General features: G+C 42.7%; 1 protein-coding gene across 9 annotated transcripts in view; it reads right to left on the minus strand.

The window, feature by feature from the left end:
* STX18 (syntaxin 18) overlaps positions 1-21,761 on the minus strand; it is a 124,926-nt gene that overhangs the window by 97,732 nt on the left and 5,433 nt on the right. Inside the window, exon 1 of one of the 9 annotated variants that reach the window (XM_020813303.3) lies at positions 18,593-18,673. The exons of the other annotated variants lie outside the window; for them this stretch is intronic. The gene's annotated coding sequence lies outside the window, so the exon portion shown is untranslated. Of the gene's footprint in view, positions 1-18,592; positions 18,674-21,761 lie in introns of those variants that run through there. 9 annotated transcript variants of the gene reach the window in all.

Below are 21,761 nucleotides of genomic sequence, written 5' to 3' on the forward strand. Positions count from 1 at the left end.
GGGAGACAGGGCAGCAGGGCAGTATTCCAACATGATAATGATCCCAAACACACCTCCAAAACAAGCACTGCCTTGCTAAAGAAGCTGAGGATAACTTAATCCTTATTGAGCATGTGTAAGGCATCCTGAAATGGAAGGTGGAGGTGCACAAGGTCTCTAACATCCACCAGCTCTGTGATGTCATTGTGGAGAAGTGGAAGAGGACTCCAGTGACAACCTGTGAAGCTCTGGTGAACTCTATGCCCAAGAGGGTTAAGGCAGTGCTCAAAAATAATGGTGGGCACACCAGCAATCTGTATGTTAGACTGCACAGGGAAGCCATTGAAATCCATAAACATAAACAAACCTTCAACAGGAAAGAAGAAGGCCTGAAACTAAACATAGCCTGGCGCCCCATTCTGAAAAATACAACATGCAAAAAGGTCAAGGAACTCTTACCCAGTCACAAGGGCCAGAGATCATTGCACAAAAAAGACCAGTTAATGACACCCATCAATCACAATGACAGATAATCTCTCCCTTCCTCCCCTCATCACAACAAAAAAGTTAGGTTACTTACCTGTAACTTTGATTCTTCTAGTGGTACTCTATGAATTCACACAAATGGGTTATCCTGCGCCTGCGCAGGAACATACGGAAGATTCTAGAGCTTAAGAAAAAAGAGTCAATTATCTCCCCCCTGCAGGGTATATAAGCCCCGCCTCCTCCATCTACCTTTCAGTTCCCTAATCCGCCGTTACCGTAAATTAGATAAGCATGGTATCATAGAACGGTACCGTGACGGACAGAGGGGAGGGAGGGATGTGTGAATTCACAGAGGACCACTAGAAGAACCAAAGTTACAGGTAAGTAACCTAACTTTCTTCATAGTGGTCTCTGTGAATGCACACAAATGGGTGAATAGCAAGCTGTACTCACCGGCAGGAGGGCCATCACAGTATCATAGATGACAGTATCGCAAGTCCAAACGCCGCATCATTTTTGGCTCTGACGTCCAGTCGTTAGTGTCTGGCAAACGTCAGAGGGGTAGCTCAGGTGGCTGCTTTGCAAATGTTTTGCAGTTGGACACCTTTGAATAGGGCTGTCGAGGTGGAAACCGCTCTGGTGGAATGTGCCTTTAAGCCCTCTGGAAGAGGTTTCTTGGCTAGCTGGTAAGCAAGGTGAATAAGCTGAACAATCCACTGTGATACTGATTGAGAAGAAGCAGGAGCACCTTTGCGTGGTCCGTGGTAACATAAAAAGAGACGCGGAGAGCATCGGATGGCTTTGGTACAGTGTAGGTAGAAGGCAAGGGCTCTTCTAACGTCGAGAGAATGAAGTTTGCACTCCAGCTGTGCGGTTGGAGACGGGAAAAAGGTTGGAAGCACAATGGGCTGATTGACATGGAATTCTGACACCACTTTTGGGAGGAAGGAAACGTTCATGTATAAGGTAACCTTATCTGGGTGCATCTGTAGGTACGGAGGGTAGCAATCTTGCTTGCTCGTCTGGCTGAAGTAATGGCTACTAGGAATGCCGTTTTCAAGGAAAGAAGTTTTTCAGAGCACGTAGCCATTGGTTCGAACGGAGGTTTAGTAATGGCCTCTAGGACCAGCGGAAGGGACCATTGGGGCGCAATGGTTTGGGAGGGTGGTCGTATGTTTTGGAGACCTTTCAAGAATCTTTTAAGTGTAGGGTTGGAAAAAAGCCTCACAGAGTATGAACGAGGAGGTTGGTGTGCTACAATCGCTGAAATGTAAACTTTAAGTATGGAGTGAGCAAGTCCCATATTGAAGAGATGCAGCAAAAAGGTAAGTACCGTACGTAGAGAAGCTGGTACCGTGGTCATGCCTTTAGATTGGGCAAACTTGGTAAATGCTTTCCATTTGCCCTTGTATAAGCGCACGGTAGAGGGCTTTCGTGCATGGTCTAGCACCTTGTGGAAGTGGGGGTTATCCTCCATGCCGTCAGGCGAAGGGACCGAACATCGGGATGGAGGAGAGCCCTGTTGTCCTGTGACAGGAGGGACGGTATCTGAGGTAGGTGATAAACGTCTTGTGCTATTTCTGATAGGTGAGCGAACCACGGTTGCATCGGCCACCAAGGGGCGATGAGGATTGCATCTGTACCGTACCGCATTATCCTGGTCACAGTCCTGAGAAGCAGTGGAATTGGAGGGAACAGGTACGTTAGTTCTCCTGACTATGGTATGAGGAAGGCGTCTCCCAGGGAGGCGGCGTCCATGCCCGCTCTGGAACAGTATCGGGCACACTTGGTGTTGAGATGGGACGCAAAAAGGTCCAAGGTGGCTGTCCCCCTCATTTGCAAATGTCTAGAAAGCATCTGGTCTAATGTCCACTCGTGCATTCTGGTAGGGAGCCTGCTCAAGTGGTCCGCTAGAGAGTTGTCCCTGGAAGCGATGTGGATCGCCTGTGGGAAAACATCATGAAAGCGACACCAATTCCAGAACTTGATGGTCAGCTGGAGGAGACGCGTTGATCGCGTTCCACCTTGCCTGTTGATGTAGTGCATTACTGTGATATTGTCCGTTACCAATTGCACAGCATGGCCCTGGATGCGAGGGAGGAAGGATTGAAAAGCCTTCATGACAGCTATCAGTTCTAGTTGATTGATGTGCAAGGTCCTTTGGGTTGGGGTCCAAAGACCGTGGGCACGGAGGTTCCGGCAGTGCGCGCCCCAACCTGAGGGGCTGGCGTCAGTAACGACCTGTATGGACAGGTAAGGGGAGTGGAACGGTCTTCCCCATGACAGATTGCTGGCTCTGGACCACCAGGCAAGATGCCGCGGTATGAGAGGGGGGATTCTCAACCTCTTGGACTGCTTGTCTGTCATGGGATCGAACTGAGTGATGAACCAAGACTGTAGGGGTCTGAGTTCGAGTCTGCTGTATGGTACCACTGCTGTGGTGGATGCCATCAACCGTAGAACGGTCTGAGCTTGCTCACAGATTTTTTGATCTTTCGAATTCGCTGTTGTGGAAGAAAGGCTTTTGTGCGAGCAGAATCCAGGGTTGCTCCTATGTAAGAGACTACTTGAGAAGGTATGAGATTGCATTTTTTTGCATTGATTTTTAGTCCTAATTTCTTTAGAGTGGACAGGGTGAATCTTGTGGCTGAGAGCGCTTCGTGACAGGATCGGGCCACCAGAAGCCAGTTGTCGATGTAAGGAAAGATTTTTATCCTTTGGGTCCGTAGGTACGCGACGACTGCTGCCATGCATTTTGTGAATGTCCAGGGGGCCACTGAAAGCCCGAACGGAACCGGAACTGGAGGAATTTTTGATGAGACGGGTGGATGGAGATATGAAAATATGCGTCCTGCAGATTGATGGTGACAAACCAGTTTCCCTGAGACAAGAGGAGAAGAATGGAGTCAAGGGTGAGCATACAGAATTTCTTGTGAAGTATGTACCGGTTGAGGTCTCTTAAGTCCATGATGGGCCTTATGCCCCCATCGTTCTTGGGGACTGCAAAGTAATGTGAGAAAAATCCAACGGTACTGTCAGATGGAATTTGGATTACAGCCTTTGTAGATAACAGGGATGGGATTTCCAAATGCAGCTGCTTGGAAATGGGAGTAGGCCTAATTGAATTTGGTGGAGGGATATGGAAAAATTCTATCCTATATCCATGTTGAATTATACTAAGGACCCACTTATCTGTAGTGATGTTTTTCCATTCTTGTAAGAATGGAGATAATCTTGTATAGGAGGTAGATTCGTGAGAATTGCTTACCCCTATGCTGAGTCTTGTGAAAGGACTGCTTAGGGCTACGAAAGTGTTGTTGCTTGAACAGCGGAATAGGAGGCTGCTGAACTTGGTAAGTGCGGTCCTGCTGTTGCTTACTGCACCGAGAGGGCTGGTACTGAGTAGACGATTGGTACTGTGGCTTTTTGTAGGCAAACTTTTGGTACCTATACGGCTGGTATGGTACGTAAGATTTCGCTGTCTTTCTCATCTTATGGATATTGTCCATAGTCTCATCAGTTTTAGAGTTGAATAGTCCTGCAGCATCAAAGGGAAGTTCTTCGATCTTGGTTTTGGTCTCTTCAAGGATATTGGCTGTTCTAAGCCAAGCGTGGCGTCTAACAGCAGTGGCAGTGAGCATAGATTTAGAAGCGATGTCAGCTGTGTGTTTTGCAGCAAATCGCTGCTGCCTGGTAAAGGTTTTAGCCTCTTCATAAACGTTAAGGGCTTCTGCTTTCGCAGGGTCAGGTAGTGATTGCAGTACTGGAACTATCCTGTCCCACAAATGCTTCTGATAGGCGCCCATGGCGGCCTGGTAGTTAGCAATTTTAATCAGCATTGCGGTGAACGAATACAGCTTCTTACCAAAGGTGTCCGATTTCTTTCCATCTTTGTCAACAGGTGTAACTGATGGTGTGGTATGTGATTTATACTGAGTAGTTTCGACCACAATAGAATTTGGTGAAGGATGCTTGTCCAGAAAGTCAGAGTCTGAACCATGAGTCTTATAGTGGTGCTCGGAGCCGAAGTCCCGGAGGCACTTTGTGTCACTCTGCCAACTCCTGCGACATTGCTGGAACCAGTTGTATTGGCTCTTGCCTCTCCACTGGACCATTTCAGTGACGTGGAGAGGGGGGATTTGCTGCTTGGGTAACAGCCTATCCTCCATATTATTTTACCCAGGCTTCGTGCTCTGGAGAGGACACTCCAGCTTCGCATACAGCGTCGAAACAACACGGGAAGTAGCAGTTACCGGTTATAAGTCTTTGCTCAATTGGCGTGGAGCAGGACGCCAGGGGCTACTTCTGACGGTGGGAGAGGTCATTGCACCTCACTAGGTAGATACCGCCCGCCTTAAGCTGGGCAGCCCCCAGCCAGTAAGGTGATACCTCGCCACGGTCTGTTAACTTCACGGGGTGCGTGGGGTTTAGGGTCAAACCCGACAAGCAGATCGATAACCGTGCACCATGCAACAATCGTAAGAAAATTTCTGCCCTTAAGCTGGGCACCTGGAATGTACAGACAATGACCCCTGGCTTTCCTGACTACGGCTTTCCTAACGATCTGCAAGAAATAGACGATGTGCGCAAGACAGCTGTCATTGACATGGAACTGAGTAGACTGCAGATGGACATTGTTGCCTTACAAGAGACAAGACTGCCAGACTCAGGATCTGTCAAAAAAAAAACTTCTCATTCTTCTGGCAGGGAAAACCATCGAATGAGACCAGGGAATATGGTGTTGGCTTTGCAGTCAGAAATACTCTCCTGAGATGCATTGTTCCACCTACTGTGGGGAGTGAAAGAATCCTGTCTCTGCAGCTCCACTCATCAGCAGGACCAGTAACCCTCATTAGCGCATATGCACCAACACTGTCATCCACTCCAGAAGTGAAAGACAAATTCTATGACGATCTGGCAGCTACTATCCAAAAAGTCCCTGAAAGAGAGGCACTGTTCATTCTTGGAGACTTTAACGCTAGAGTGGGTGCTGATCATAATTCTTGGCCCACTTGTCTAGGCCGTTTTGGCATTGGAAAGATGAATGAAAATGGCCAACGCTTGCTGGAGTTTTGCTGCTATTATGGTCTTTGTGTCAGCAACACATTCTTTAACACGAAGCTGCAACACAGAGTTTCCTGGAGGCATCCAAGATCCAAGCATTGGCATCAGCTCGATCTAATCCTCACTAGACGTTCCAGCCTTCCTAGTATTACGATCACACGCAGTTACCAGAGTGCTGATTGTGATACTGATCACTCCCTGGTGTGTAGTAGAGTAAAACTACGAACAAAGAGAGTATATCACACGAAAAAGGAAGGAAGACCACGCACTGACATCAGCAAGACTTGCGATCAAAGAAAAGTGAAGGAATTTGCCCAAGCACTTGAGGAAGTCCTTCCAGGTCCGGCTAATGCAAATGTACCTGAACGACGGGAACACTTCAAGAACACCGTCTATAACACCGCCTTGTCCACCTTTGGCAAGAAGACCAAAAAGATGGCTGACTGGTTCGAAGCCCATTCAGAGGAGTTAATGCCAGCCATCAAGGATAAGAGAAGAGCTCTAGCAGCATACAAAGCCTGTCCTAGTGAGTACAACTTCCAAGCTCTTCGAGCTGCTCGCAGTCAAGTCCAACAGGCTGCCAGGAGATGCTCCAACAATTATTGGCTCCAGCTCTGCTCTCAGATACAGTTAGCAGCGGACACAGGTAACATCAAAGGAATGCATGACGGTATCAAGCAGGCCTTAGGTCCAGTACAGAAGAAATCTGCTCCCCTGAAGTCTGCTACAGGTGTGCTCATCCAGGACCGAGCACAGCAGATGGAACGCTGGGTACAGCACTACTCTGAGCTATATTCCAGAGAGAATGTAGTAACCGAAGAAGCATTAAATAACATTGAGTGCCTGCCTATCTTGGAAGAGCTGGACAGCGAACCAACCCTAGCAGAAATAAAAGCGGCCTTGGACTCCCTTGCCTCTGGCAAGGCACCTGGAAAGGATAACATCCCCGCTGAAGTGCTGAAATGCTGTAAGGAGATCATCACCTCTGAACTGTACGAGGTCTTTTGTCTCTGCTGGAGGGAAGGTGAAGTACCACAGGACATGAAGGATGCAAACATTATCACATTGTACAAGAACAAAGGAGACAGGGGTGACTGCAATAACTACCGGGGCATCTCTCTTCTTAGTGTGGTAGGGAAGCTGCTTGCCCGTGTTGTGCTGAAGAGGCTCCAGGTGCTTGCAGACAGAGTCTATCCAGAATCACAGTGCGGTTTTCGAGCTAATAGATCCACCACTGACATGGTATTCTCCCTCCGACAGCTGCAGGAGAAATGTAGGGAACAACAACAGCCACTCTTAGTGGCCTTCATAGACCTTACAAAAGCATTTGATCTGGTTAGCAGGGATGGCCTTTTTAAAATACTTCCCAAGATTGGATGTCCACCTCGTCTCCTTAACATCATCAGATCTTTCCATGAGGGAATGAAAGGCACTGTAGTTTTTGACGGCTCAACATCAGACCCCATTGACATCCAAAGCGGAGTGAAACAGGGCTGTGTCCTCGCACCAACACTTTTTGGGATCTTTTTTGCTGTCATGCTGAAGCATGCCTTTGGAGCTGCAACCGAGGGCGTCTATCTCCGGACTAGATCAGACGGAAAGCTCTTTAATCTCTCTAGATTGAGAGCAAAGACCAAAGTCCAACTGAAATGCATGCGGGACTTCCTCTTCGCAGATGATGCAGCCATTGTTGCCCACTCTGCTGAAGACCTCCAACAACTCATGAATCGTTTCAGCAAGGCCTGCCAAGACTTTGGACTGACAATCAGCCTGAAGAAAACACAAGTCATGGGCCAGGGCGTGGACTCACCTCCCTCTATTACCATCTCCACACAAGAATTGGAGGTGGTTCATGACTTTGTGTACCTTGGCTCAACCATCTCTGACACCCTCTCTCTAGATGTCGAGCTGGATAAACGCATTGGCAAAGCAGCCACCATGTTCTCTAGACTCACAAAGAGAGTATGGCTCAATAAGAAGCTGACGACACATACGAAGATCCAGGTTTATAGAGCCTGTGTTCTAAGCACACTACTGTACTGCAGTGAGTCATGGACTCTTTGTGCACGGCAGGAGAGGAAGCTGAACACCTTCCATATGCGTTGCCTCCGACGGATTTTTGGCATCACCTGGCAGGACAAAGTTCCAAACAGAGCAGTCCTAGAACGAGCTGGAATTTTCAGCATGAGCACATTACTGAAACAGCGACGTCTACGTTGGCTCGGGCACGTCGTGAGAATGGCTGATGGTCGGATTCCAAAGGATCTCCTCTATGGAGAATTAGTGCAGGGAAAGCGCCCCAGAGGGAGACCACAGCTGCGATACAAGGACATCTGCAAGCGAGATCTGAAGGCCTTAGGAATAGACCTCAACAGATGGGAAAACCTGACATCTGAGCGTTCAGCCTGGAGGCAGGCGGTGCATCACGGCCTCTCCCAATTTGAAGAGACCCTTGCCCAGCAGGCCGAGGCAAAGAGGAAGTCACAAAAGCAGCAAAACCAGGGAGCCGGACAGGGGACAGACTGGATTTGTCTTCAGTGTGGAAGGGACTGTCACTCTCGAATTGGCCTTCTCAGCCACACTAGGCGCTGTTCCAAGCCCTCCATACAGAGCACGCTACCATAGTCTTTCGAGACTGAAGGATGCCTAACTAAATAGTGGTGTTCAAGCTTGCATGGCACCTGTACCAATGTAGGAGGTTTGTCCCAAGAAGATTTTACCAGCTCAAACAAAGCAGGAATGAGACTGAGGCTAGGAGGAGCGGTTCTGTCCTGCTCCATATCATGGAAAACAAGGTCCCGTTCTTGTTGAGGGATTTGTGCATCAAGCTGTAGGGTTTTTGCCATCAGCATAATGAGCTGTGCATAAGATGAAAAGTCCTCTGACGAAGGCTGAGATGAAGAGCCTTGGGCAGCAGTGTCAGGAGCGTCAGAGTCGGTGGAAACCATAGATGGATTAGACGACTGCGAGGCGATCGAAGGAGAGCGTCTCGGTACTGTATCTTCTGGTGCCATTTCCGCATCCGATTGGGTGGACTGGGAGAAGGGCACGGTATCGTGGGCATCGGGATAGGAGTAGAGCGTCATGGCTCAAACCAAAGGGTGTCCTGCACTGTACTTAGCACGCTTGGGAAGTGCTGTAGGTACCGTGGGAAATTGCCTCTTACGAGATGGTGCTGGAGGCATAGAAAATTCCTGTTGAGCATGTGGCTGACACGGGATAGAGGAAGCCATGGTATGGTGCCATGGTACTTGTGCCTGAGGCTCCAGCTGGTAGGCGTAGCCTGGGTATGGACACGGTTGGAATGGAGCATAAAAAGAGTGGCCAAACTGTAGTAGTCCTTGCGGACGGTACCCATCGCCTCCATCCCGAGGCTGGTATGAAGCAATATTTTTGCGCTTTGCGGTACACTTTCTAGGAGTTTCATGATCAGACTCCTGTTCAGATGGAGACTCGGTATCAGCCCGCCCTGAGTATCGGGGGCTTGAATGGGCAACAGCCCGGCTGGCATCTGGCTCAGCCTCAAATCGGCCCGAGTTTTGTATCATGCACATACGTTCCTGAGCCATCTGGGCTAAAGGAATGTGCTCCTCTGCATCAGAGAGTCCAATTGCTTTCCTCGAAGACTCCTCGAGCAATATCGAAGGAGCGGGAGGAGGCACAACAGGCAACTTAGCCAGTTTCTTCGCTCTCTTGGGTTTATCAGCAGCCTTCTTTTTTACAGGGCGTGAAGGTGGTTTGGCTTTTGGCGTTTTGGAAGTGTCCTTAGCCTTAACTTGCCCAGAGATGGTAAGCAGCGGTTGATCAGCTGAAGAGTCCTGTTTAGAAGCCTCAGCACGCGGAGGGGACAGTGCTGTGAGGGAGGCGCTTTCCATGTTTGGAGACAGAGTCTTTTCGTAAAGGAAAGCTCGAAGTCTTTGGTGCCTCAGCTTAATTGCTTGCTTTGAAAAACCTTTGCAAGCAAGGCAAGACTGATCTTGATGCGATTCTCCAAGACAAAACAAGCATTTATTGTGTCCATCTGATAAAGGGATTTTTTGAGAGCAGACGACACACTGCTTGAAGCCCTGAGGGGCCATAAACAAAAGAAAAAAAGGGGGGATAGTTTATCAGGGGGGGAAACGCGACAGAATAGAAAAATAAGCAACTCAATATAGCAGGTTCTGTCGAATAACTGTTAAAGTAAAATAAAAGAAATAATTAGCAAGAAAAAAGGGTAGCTAGCTAGCTAGTACTTAACGGTCAATAGCTCTGCTCTTCCTCCGTCCTACAGGAACCGCGGGAAAAGAGGAACTGAAAGGAAGATGGAGGAGGCGGGGCTTATATACCCTGCAGGGGGAGATAACTGACTCTTTTTTTCTTAAGCTCTAGAATCTTCCGGACATTCCTGCGCAGGCGCAGGATAACCCGTTTGTGTGCATTCACAGAGACCACTACGAAGAACATGCTGATCACCCTACCTCCTGAAAAAAGACAAAAGCCGTTCCCACAGCTATAAATACTATCCAACAATCACCAACAGAGCATGGACAGAGTTCCTACTCCAGCCCTCTGAAGATGCAGGCCACAGAGACTGGCGAAATGTTAGGAAGAACAACCTCCAGAACACGGCCAAAGAGTCCAAAAAAACCACAACAACCAGCAGCAAAACTCATTTGCAACTCTGTGCTGGGTTTAGCAGGAGACAAAACATCCATTCCATACACAAGAATGACCCAAAAACATGCTTATCTACTGTACGTTACAGCAGTGGTTCTTAACGTGGGCGATAATGCCCCCCAGGGGGTGATTTCATTTTTCAGGGGGGCAGTAGAATGAAAAGGGGCGGCGTGGGGGCGCTGGAGCAGAAGGGGGCGGTAGGGGGCCACTGGAGCAAGCCAAACCTGTGAAGATGGCTGCAGCCTTTTTACAGTGTGCATGAATATATATTTTCCTCCAATCTTAATTTAGTTTCAGAGTTTTTGTCTTGAAAAACTGCATTGCGGTTTGTTTTTATGCCCTTTTTATATTTCTTTTTGCGTCTTAAAATTCGCTTGCAACTAAATCATTAAATGTTACTTTTTGGGGGCATTTCATTTTCTTGGAATTGAATTTTGTTTTCAGGGGTCATTGGATTTAACTGTCTTAAATAAATAAATAAATAAATAAATAAATAAATAAATAAATAAATAAATAAATTTATTTATTTATTTATTTATTTATTTATTTATTTATTTATTTATTTATTTATTTATTTATATCCCGCCTATCTAGCCACTTAAGGCCACTCTAGGCGGCTTACAACAAGTGCAATTACAATAAAATTAAGACAATTTTAAATATGGGGAAAACTTAGACGAAAAGGGGAAAAGACGAAGGGAGAGGAGAAAGAGGAAAAATAAGATATCATCACCTTGGGGAGGGGGCGATGATAACTTCTTCAATCACTCAAGGGGGCGTTTCTTTCAAAAAGGTTAAGAACCACTGAGTTAGAGTACTAGCACATAGTGATGAAAACAGTTAGATATTTAAAGTTTGTGTCTTGCGAAACGTTTAAACTAGCCTTGCTTTGCAAATGCTACAAACAGACCTTGAAAATGATGCAGGGGCAGAGCTCAGCAAACACATTAGTCTGGTTGCTGGGGGTGGAGCTGAGAAAAAGGTGGAGCTGGGAAAGGGCATCATGAAGTTTTACTTGTATTCTGCTACTTCTCGATTCCAGTTGCCACAAAAATATATCGACTGATGAATATATTTTAATCACAGTTTCCCTGACTTCAGACCAATTTCCCTGCCTTTCCCTGACCAATTTCCATTTCCCTGGCCTTCCTTGACTTTCCAGAAAGTGGCAACCCTGTAATTACTCCAATGCAGTTACAGAAGTGGAGGATACACAGGCAGTTCACGTGCCTCCTACGCATGCTATCCAGAAAAGGACAAATCCTCTCAAAGCAGAGGGCAGCAATGAGGGCATTGCAGACATTTACCAGTTTAGGGATTTTCAGGAGGGTGAGTTGACCATTTCCCAACTTGGGACATAAGCAGCACCCAGAAACAGAACGGACTGGCAGAACCAGAGGACTAACAGGGTAGTGTTACTTCATTGGTTATTAAAGTTGTTGTGTAAAGCAGCTTCAACTGCTGTTCTCATATCTGGACTTGTGAGTCCCACTGATGCTCCCCTCCATGTATGAAGGACGTGACGGCAGGCCTAGTATACTGAAGTTATCCAAAATGTTTAAAAAGAATAAATGTCATTACTAGTTCCAATTAAAAAAAATGAAAGACAAATGGAAATATCAATGCAAGCTCAAAGAGGCCTATGGAGCCTTTGGTGCTCAGATAAGAGAGTGACACTGACGCTAAAAGCTTGTAACTGTTGAGTGCTATGGAAATACCTTTGGCATATGGATCTAAAGGGACTCCCTTGCTTATGTGGCTGGTCTCTTTGCAGTTTTCTCATATGACCAAAGCTGAGTAGAAGCATACAGATTGCTCACCTGACAGATCTTCACCTGACATATCCGTTACAAATGTTTTCAAATTTATAAATGAGACAATTATGGAAAAAGTACCTTTTGTTACTGAAAAGGAGTCAAAGGGTTTTTAATAGGCCCTGAGGGGTTTTCATTCAGATACAGAGATCCTAGCAAAGAGATCTATAGTTCTGTGATAGAACCATAGAATCCTGAAGTTGGAAGGGGCCTATAAGGCTTTTGAGTCCAACCCCCTGCTCAGTGCAGGAATACAAATCAAAGGATATCTGCCAAGTCGTTGCCTAAATTTCTCTTGAATACCTCCAGTGATAAAAAAAAATCTTGAAAGAATAATCTGCAGCCACAACACTCAAACTGCAAAATTCTGCTTATATGAGTTCAATATGCTTCATGCAAACCATATCATTTGGGGAAATTATTGTTCCTCCATAATTTAGGGTTTAAATATTCAACATATTTTAATGACAGACTGGCAATGAAGGTTAACCTAATGGAAAATTGGTCTATGACATCAGAAAGCATTTATCTTAGAAAAAATGTTATTTATTTACGAGAAAAAAGATTTGGTGGGCTTGCTGCTTATTACTTTAAAGAGCTCAGTGTCTTTAAGACCAACAATGTCCTTGTCCACAATTCAGGCCTTGTTAACACATTACAACAGACTTGAGCAACTGATGCTGCCGTGGCAAACACATAATCTATTTTCTTTAATAAATCTGTTTTCAAAAACTCAACAGCCAACACAGAAATAAACATGATTATGAGATGTGAAAAAGCTATAGAACAAAAATACTCTTCTGATTCCATTTTCTCAAACATTTTGCTCCAAAGTTGGTATTTTTTTTTCTGGGGTTAAATCTACACTTCTGGAAAATACTCTGTCAAAGAGGGTTTCTAAACTGGCAGAGTGCACCACCCTGTTCCCTTTGTTCTAGAGTTACTATAAAGTAAAAAACAGAGTTTGATACTGCTGCAGAGAAAACAAAGCCCAAAACAGCAGCTATTTTCAGGGAAAACAACTGTAAATTGTGGAATGATTAAAAGAGATAGATCCAAGCTACATGGGAGACATTATAAAACTTCTGAGTGCAGAAATAGCATTTTCAAAGGAGTAGTGACACAACTGATTCTTTAAAAGCCAGCTCCCTGTGCTGCCCACCAGTAGCCATAGTAAGCCAAGATGAGCAAGGATCAAGAGGACGTGGCAATCAAATGAACTGGGATAAAACAGATAATAACTATTGTGCCATAATAGCTGTGAGAAGCACAGATGGACAAGTTTCAAGGTTCCCTCTAAGCTGGGTGCCTGCCTCCCTGCACACAGCTATCTTCCTCTGCACAGCAATCAATCTCATTAGGTTCTGGTTGTGACGGGAGACAGAGTCGTATGCACACACAGGGGTAAAGTCACATGCAAGAGAGGTGGAGCCTGCCCAGCAGAGCTGAAAGTTAGAAGGTACTGTACGTTAGCAAGCTTGCCCTTTTGATCCTGCTGAATCAGTCTGAGGCAGTATACAGTCAACCCTCAACTTACAAAGTTAATCCGTTCCAGAAGGAAGTTTGTAAGTCGAAAAGTTCGTACAGTGGAGTCTCGACTTACGGTCGGCTCCACTTACAGTGGTGCCTCGCATAACGATGTTAATTGGTTCCATTAAAAACATCGTTATGTGAAAACATCGTTAAGTGAAACACCATTTCCCATAGGAATGCATTGAAAACCAGTTAATCCATTCCAATAGGAGCCTATTCAATACATTTCAATGGTGAAAAAAAATCACCAAAAATTCAAAAAGACTCAGAACGAAGCCAAATTACTTTAACGAAAGTTTTATTAGGTGCACTAACGATTCCAAGCATTTTAAATATTTTTAAACATTTTAGAATATTTTTAAAATAGCGAAAACAGGGCTGTCAAAAAAATGTTAAGCGAAACAGGGGACCTAAAACTGTCATCATTAAGTGAAGCAAGGTCCCAAGCATCATTATGCGAAAATCCCCCATAGGAAACATCGTTAGGTGAGGAGGCAAAATTTCCAGCAAAGGCCATCGTTATGCTAATTCATCGTTCAGCGAGGCACTCGTTAAGCGAGGCACCACTGTACGTACTTTTCAACCTACGAACCTCTCCGGCTGCAAAGTTTCACTTCAACTTGCGGCTGGAAAATCAATCTACGGACCAGAAGGGGTAGGTGGGGAAAGCGGCAAATTCAAATTTGCCGTTTTCCCCACCTCCCCTTTCCAGTCCATAGGCCATAGGTCGTGCCTTCAGATGCCTTCCAGGGCTTCTCCGCCGCCATGGGAGGCATCTCGGAGGCCCCCCACCACTGACAGTGCTTCAGAGCCACTATCGGCGGCGTGGGGGATGCCTCCCATGGTGGTGGAGAAGCCCTGGAGATGCCTCCCATGGTGGTGGAGAAGCCCTGGAAGGCATCCGGAGGTCCCCGCCGCCGCCGCTGCTGAGAGCCGAGCCGCGCTGGGCAGTCCCAGCCATGCTCAGACTCCTGGACTTCTTACACAAATTACTTAGCCTTCTATGAAATTTAGCACACTGAGATGATGCATACTAACACAAAGCATCAACTTCTGTTAATGTAAATGTTAGACAGCTGTGTGTTTTAGAAATGCCATCATTTTAAGAAGGCAATTAATTAAAAAGAAACAAAAAAACATTAAGACTTTGAGAATAACCACTTCAAATTAATTTCCATTTGAACTTAGTGGGACTCATATTATGAATAAACATGGACAGGACTGCTATACTGATAGAGGTAATCATTTCATTATCCACAATATGTCAAGCAATCACAAAATCTGCTTAATCATAATCATAATAATCATAATAAATATACTGCATTTTAAAATAAGGAACTGAAAAACAAGACAGACCCAGCAAAACATCTGTTTTAAGTGACAAATCTTAGTTCATTAAAAAAGGAACCTGTCTCATATAAGTCTGCCACACCACTTCCAGTTTTTCTGATGTGTATATTTTGTTTTACCACAGCTTACAACATCTGATTTTAATAGAATTCCCCAGTATCTGTTCTTATTTTATTGCCCAACTCTAATCAGAACTTTCTTCAATATTTATATTTTCACACAACTATGCAAAACCTCACTAAATTCAACACAAAAGCCGCAGCAATCGTGTGGAATGTTTCAGCTAGGAAATACAAGGAAACTGGTCAAAATACATGTTTAATGAACTGACCTTTACTTGTGCTGATTAAAAACACCTACTTTACAACCATTCTCAGTAATGATGTGAAATTTTATTCCTTTTCTTACGTAAAATATATTTTCCTCTGGGTTTTTCTCTCTCTACTATTTTCTCTCTCTTCACTTCTCATTCTCCCTTTCCCTTTATTCACAATGACCTTTAAATTTTTGGGAAGTATTCACAAGATCTGAGCAACTAATGGAGCTTATCTTTATCATTCTGCATAGGCTGCTGCCATTCATGATGATTATAAGCTGTGTTGAGCACTACCTAGTTATGGAAAGCCATGAAGATTTTTTGAAGTTACATTTTTGTGCATGCAGGGCTTCTTGGGGAAGAGGCTAACTAGGACAACGTAGAAAATACTGAAGATGGACTAGTGCAGCCTATCTTTTAACACTTTTCATGACTATATTATTCGTGACAATCCGTTTTCATATTCGTGACAATCCGTTTTCATGAAACAATCATGTAAATACTATAGACAATTATTTGAAAGAATGTTCCTTGTGCTCCTAAGCACATATGCAGAGAGCAGGAGGCTGGTAAAATTAATCCCATAGGTTTTAAGCATACTTAAGTTCACTGACATTGAGAGGCTTTGGCAAAACTTTACTTTGCATAGGATCAAAGTAAGAATTTCTTTCCTGAGATTCATTATGAAAAACCATGGGGGGGGAGTGTGTATGACCCACAGAACATCAATTCTGCAATACACACTGCATTTTATCTTTCTAAAGTATATTTAATATGGTATGTTACTTTCTAACACCTTACAATATGAATTCTACATTCAAAATTTAGTAATTTATTATTTATATTTATTATTTCAATTTAATATATCATTCTCATTAATGCCAGAGTACTACTTTCGGTGGTACACAATAAAATGCACAATTAAATAATTAATATAATAAAACCATAGACAAAGTGCAAAACTGTAAAGATACATATAATTCATACAACAAAACCACTTTAATGTAAGCTTTAAATAACAAATTATAGAAAATGGCTGTGGCATGGTCTTCAATCTCCAGTAATCCCCGCAGAAATAAGTGGAACCAGACACCTAAGGTGGAGTCTCCAGTTTGATGTTTTATCCACCAAACTGGAGTTGTTTATCAGTTGTGCTTTCTTCTAGCACGTTACAATTCATCTCACCTTTTCACCAATTCTCCATCCCACAGTCCAGCAGCAAATATTCCATGTTCATTGAGCATGTTCAGTCCTGGGGGTGGGGTGTTGACTACCCTTTTTTGATTTTTTGCGGGAGGCATTCTATACTTCTGTAAAACATGGAGTCAACCCCAAGCCTACTTCCTCTCTTTTATGTGGATGATGAAATTTTACCTACTTATGGATTCACACTTGGCAAATAAATTAACAATTATATACAGATTTTCATTCAAACAGCATTCCTTTCAACAGTAATGCTATTTAATATGACATCATAATCTCCTTATTTACAATGTAGGGCTACCCAAGAATTCCATCCCATTAGTTTATAAATAAACCATTTCAGAACTGCTCTCTTTTTCACCCTACAGTAAATAAAAAAAATCTATATTAACTATTAACTTCACACTGGCTGGTAACTATATTAACTATATCTAACTATTAATGCAAGTGTTGAAAGTAATGCAAAAGCCTCAAGCCATTGCCTAACAGATTTATTTCATCTCTAACCACAGAAATTCATCCTAAGCTTAAACAAAATATTTAATGAAAATCAACATATTGTTACTACAAATGAAACTCCTTTTATATGAAAGTATATTTTTGTATGCGGGATTGAAATGCTAGAATATGGAATCCCAAAGAGGGGCAAAAATCATCATACAGAGTCTCACTGAAGGTTATTTTAGTTAATTAAGAGAATGAATATAGTGTCAAATAGCAACATTAAGCACCATCTCCTGTCCAGTTGCAATCTGGTGGCGCTGGCTTTCTATTCTCTGTATATGAAGTTGAACAAAATTATAAAGTGCTAAATGCAACTGTTAATCCCATTTAAAGAAGACCCACTCAATCAAAACAGGACTTCCATGAAGATGGAATTAGCAATTAGATTAGCATGTAGAGTGACTCCTACCTTTATCATTATTACAGAACTCAAATGCAATCCAATGTTAGTCTCTTGGAAGCATTCTTGACAACATGGAGCCATGTACTGTTAGTATAGGGTGGTACATTTCTGAGGGTCCATGGACTGACCTCTTCCCTGAAACCTGGAGGACTGCAACCCCCTTTTAATACCCCTAATGAAAAATTATGTCCCAGAAACCTCTGGAGCTTACACTTCCATTTTCTTTTAAAGCATCTTCAGGACTAAAAGAGGCATGGGGAGCGTTACACAGAAATCGTAGATCACATTCTCAGAGATTTACCAAACAATGGTCTGCATTAACCAAAACAGAATCCAAACTGGGGCCTCAGCTTCTAAATGATGAGACAAAACATAGCTAAGAGCTATTTTTCTGATCTGGTTTGATTTATCATCAAATCAGCACTCCTATCTTTCTATATACAGTAGTCTTCAAGATAGGAACAATGACTGGAACTGTGATTTGTCAACTGAGACCTCACACCCAAACACTGTTAAACTTCCTAAAGCAGATTAAAGTTGCCTGTGAGGCAATTATGGCACATGGCATAGTGAGCATACCTTGCCTCTTTAAGCACAAGTGTACAGTTCTGCCTAAGCTACGTTACTGTAGCTCCTTATTTTCCTGATACCGAACACAAGGAAGCATAATCGTGGTCAGGCACTTGTTGGACTTAGACCTGCTTCAGCAAGGCATTATGCAATTTCAGATTATGCTCTTCCACACACCACAGATTCCTACTATCTAAATATCTAATTGGTACATTAATTATTTGGTGAGTGAATAAGAGAATATGTCTGTCTTATTCCACCAGCACAGTGATTCCCCACTTTGAGTCCCCAGATGTTCTTGGACTACAGCTCCCAGAAACCCAGCCAGCACAGCTAGTGGTGAAGGCTTTGGAGAGTTTTAATCTAAGAACACCTGAGTTACCCAAGGTTTCATCAACAAGCAATGCAGTCTTAATAGGTGAATCAGAGCTTGTGGCAGTATCTGCAACCTATTTATAGGGCAACTTTAACTTGGACGCATAATGCAAAACTACACAGTTTCATCTTCTTTTGCTTTCCAAGGTCTACCTTAACTAAAAATAACATGGGGCAACACTATAGGCCAATTCAATATACTGAATAGATTCCATACAATGGCAATACAATAGATAACATCTTTAGAAGCAGTTGTAAAAAGTGTCAGTTTAAAATAAGGTACATTTGAAAAATACTGTTAAACTTCCAAATTGTAATTCAATATAATATACTTACAATCTTTACCTCTAAACTTCAGGTTCTCTCTCTCTCTCTCTCCCTTAAATATGCCATCACACATAGGTCCAGCACTAAGTACACACCAGGCTCATCAGTAAATTCTTTCAGCTGATAACTAAGTAGTAAAATGGATCTTAAAAGCTAGCAAACTCAACAAAATAATATAACATTAAATATAAATTCCTGGTCAACTAAGGTCTAGACAAAGCCCCATACACATTCACTGCTTAGTCTCCAGTCTGCTACAAGTTGGAAAAGGTAATTGAACTCAATCTGTAATTACTGGATTAGACACAGATGGGCTTCATACATTTCAGGGGGAGAAATACTGTTTGCATTTATTTTATGATTGCCTGTAAGGTCAAGCTTTTCAGAATGTACTTTCATCTGTTAAATATTTTCTTAAGCTCCCCAGGGTAGGTCTTCAATAACTGATGTTTTAAGCAATTTGAGCCTATCGGATCCTGTCTTTGACTGTAATAAGTTGCCTATTTTCTAGTATTATATATGTGCATGTGGGTTAATTGCTACATTTCACATATTTTCAAAATTGCTTTTTTAAAAAAATGCAATTTATCAACTTCTCTGTCTTTTTCTCTCTCACACACCAAGTCATTCATTTTGCCATGAGGACTGCACATTTAATAATGAATTATTGCAACCACACATATTGTTATATTCAGTTAAATATAACGAGTAACAATCTACAAACAACCATTAAGACAATTCCATTTAACTGCATATAGACCCTTATATACTGTATAAAGTATGCTGTGAGTTTCCATTTTCTGAACCTATCTGGGATATGCTGCTCTTTCCAGATTCTTACTATAGTTCCTTAGTTTACAGATCAGAAGTATAGATCCTTATTAGACTTATCTTTAATATAGATCTTTATTTTATTGACCTTACAAAGAGGTAAACCTACATGCAGACTGTACCATTTAGACTACAGATGAAATATTCTTCATAGGAGGAAAGAATAAAAGCTTCCTACATACAGGAAAACCAAAAATTCAGGAAAGTTATAGCTGGACACCCAACACTCAGCATAATAAAAGTAGGGACTGTGGGTGGTTGTTGTTTTCCCAATCTGGAGACACATTTAGTCAACTGAATCCCAACTGGCTTTCCAAAGTGCTACACCCAAACACAAACTCTGCAAGCACATGTCGGGAAGAGAAGAAAACAAAACAAGTCAACTCAGACCGCAATCACATTTCTCCCTCTCTTTCTCAGAGCAGAAGCCTCTCAGCAAGGGGGAAATGGTCTGCAGTTACATGGTCAGTGCATTGTGTGACCAGAAATGTATGCACCGATGTAACTGGGGGATAACTAGGGAACATTTGGATGGTGTGACTGTAGCCTGACAACATTCATCCTTGCCTCAAATAAAAAAAGGGAGATCCACAGAAAAGAGAAACACAAAGCAGTATGAGTTAACATACTGTTTCCCTGAAAATAAGACCTAACCTGAAAATAAACCCTAGTGTGATTTTTCAGGATACTCATAATATAAGCCCTACTCCAAAAATAAGCCCCAGTTAAGTGAAACCCCTCCCTCCACCATTGTGCAGCAACCAGAAGAAGCTGACATAGCTGTATTTGAATAAATCTAGATTGTTGTATGTGAAAAAATAAAATAAAACATCCTCTGAAAATAAGCCCTTTTGGAGCAAAAATTAATAAAAGACCCCGTCTTATTTTTGGGGAAACAAAGTCTTCTTAGGCATACTTCAGTCTCAAGAGACTATGGTAACATGCTCTGTATGGAGGACTTGGAGAGTGTCCTCTCCAGAGCACGAAGCCTGAGTAAAATAATATAGAGGACAGGCTGTTACCCAAGCAGCAATTCCCCCCTCTCCACATTGCTGAAATAGTCCAATGGAAAGGCAACAGCCAATACAACTGGTTCCAGCGACGTCGCAGGAGTTGACAGAACAACACAAACTGCCTCCGGGACTCCAGCTAATAACACAAACAATACTCAGTGTGGTATAGTAGATAAAGTGACAGCCTAGGGCTTGCTATGTAAGCAACATGTTTTCCACTACTATTTTGTTTTATTGCCTATCTCACATGGAGAACCTAGGTTATGAGACAACTCTAATTTTATAATGAAGAAAAGTTTAAGGACTTTAAGTATTTAAACATATTAATGCAAAGTCAGGAAAAAACATGCATATATCTCATTCAGGTCATGTTACTTGTTGTTCATCTGTTCTCTTCCTTATAATTAAAATAAGTGATAACAATCCAGAGATCAAATTTTCTGTCTGATAAAATGATCTACAACCTTTTGTGTAAATTATGCCTGTGGAAAGTTGATGATATGGGGGGAACTGCAATATGGAAGGAGGCAGTCTACTTAAAATCACAACCACCAGCTGACATTAAAGCCTTCCTCCTTTCTTCCCATAGCTCCCACACAATGAAAACAATTACATGGAAGTTGGAAAAAAGCACAGGACAGAAGTAGTAACTTTTTAATTATCAAAAACTGCTTCCTGCATCACTCCTCCATAAGCTAAGTTAAATAACAGAATTTCAGTCAACGTATCAATAGAACACAGCATTAAAAAGTGCAGGTTACATTCCAGAACAGTTACTTTGAAGCCAATTGTAAGAAGACTTTGTGAACCCATAAACACCCCTAAAGGTTGTTTCACCTGATACTTCCAAATAACTGTTACCATATCATTCCCTAGTGTTTTTCTTTTGATCAAAAAATGCAGCACTATAAAATTAATCTAGAAAACACATATTTTTATTATCTATTGTGTGCTGCCTCCAATCCACATGGCTTTAACTGGACCCGATCCTGTGGTCACATATATATCACTTACACAAACAAGAATTTAACACGGAGAGAATTTTGTCAACATTTGCAAACTAAACATTAATAATGACTACCATTTAATTTTGCCTCAAAAGTTCTGATATTAAATGAATTCAGCAAAGGTCTTATTAATATCTCAGCATCCAATGGGACTCTTCTTGAACAAGACAATAAGGAAAAAAGAATTGGCCATTAATAAACAATAGTGTTGTTGCTTTTTAAATCTTGGCAACAAAGTTTTGAAAGACTATTCCAAAAACATGCACATCTGTTTAATATTACAAACCAACTGTCAACATCCTAACTGAAGTTTTAATTTAATATTTT

This window comes from Pogona vitticeps, chromosome 5 (genome assembly GCF_051106095.1).
Source record: "Pogona vitticeps strain Pit_001003342236 chromosome 5, PviZW2.1, whole genome shotgun sequence".
NCBI classification, from domain to species: Eukaryota; Metazoa; Chordata; class Lepidosauria; order Squamata; family Agamidae; genus Pogona; species Pogona vitticeps.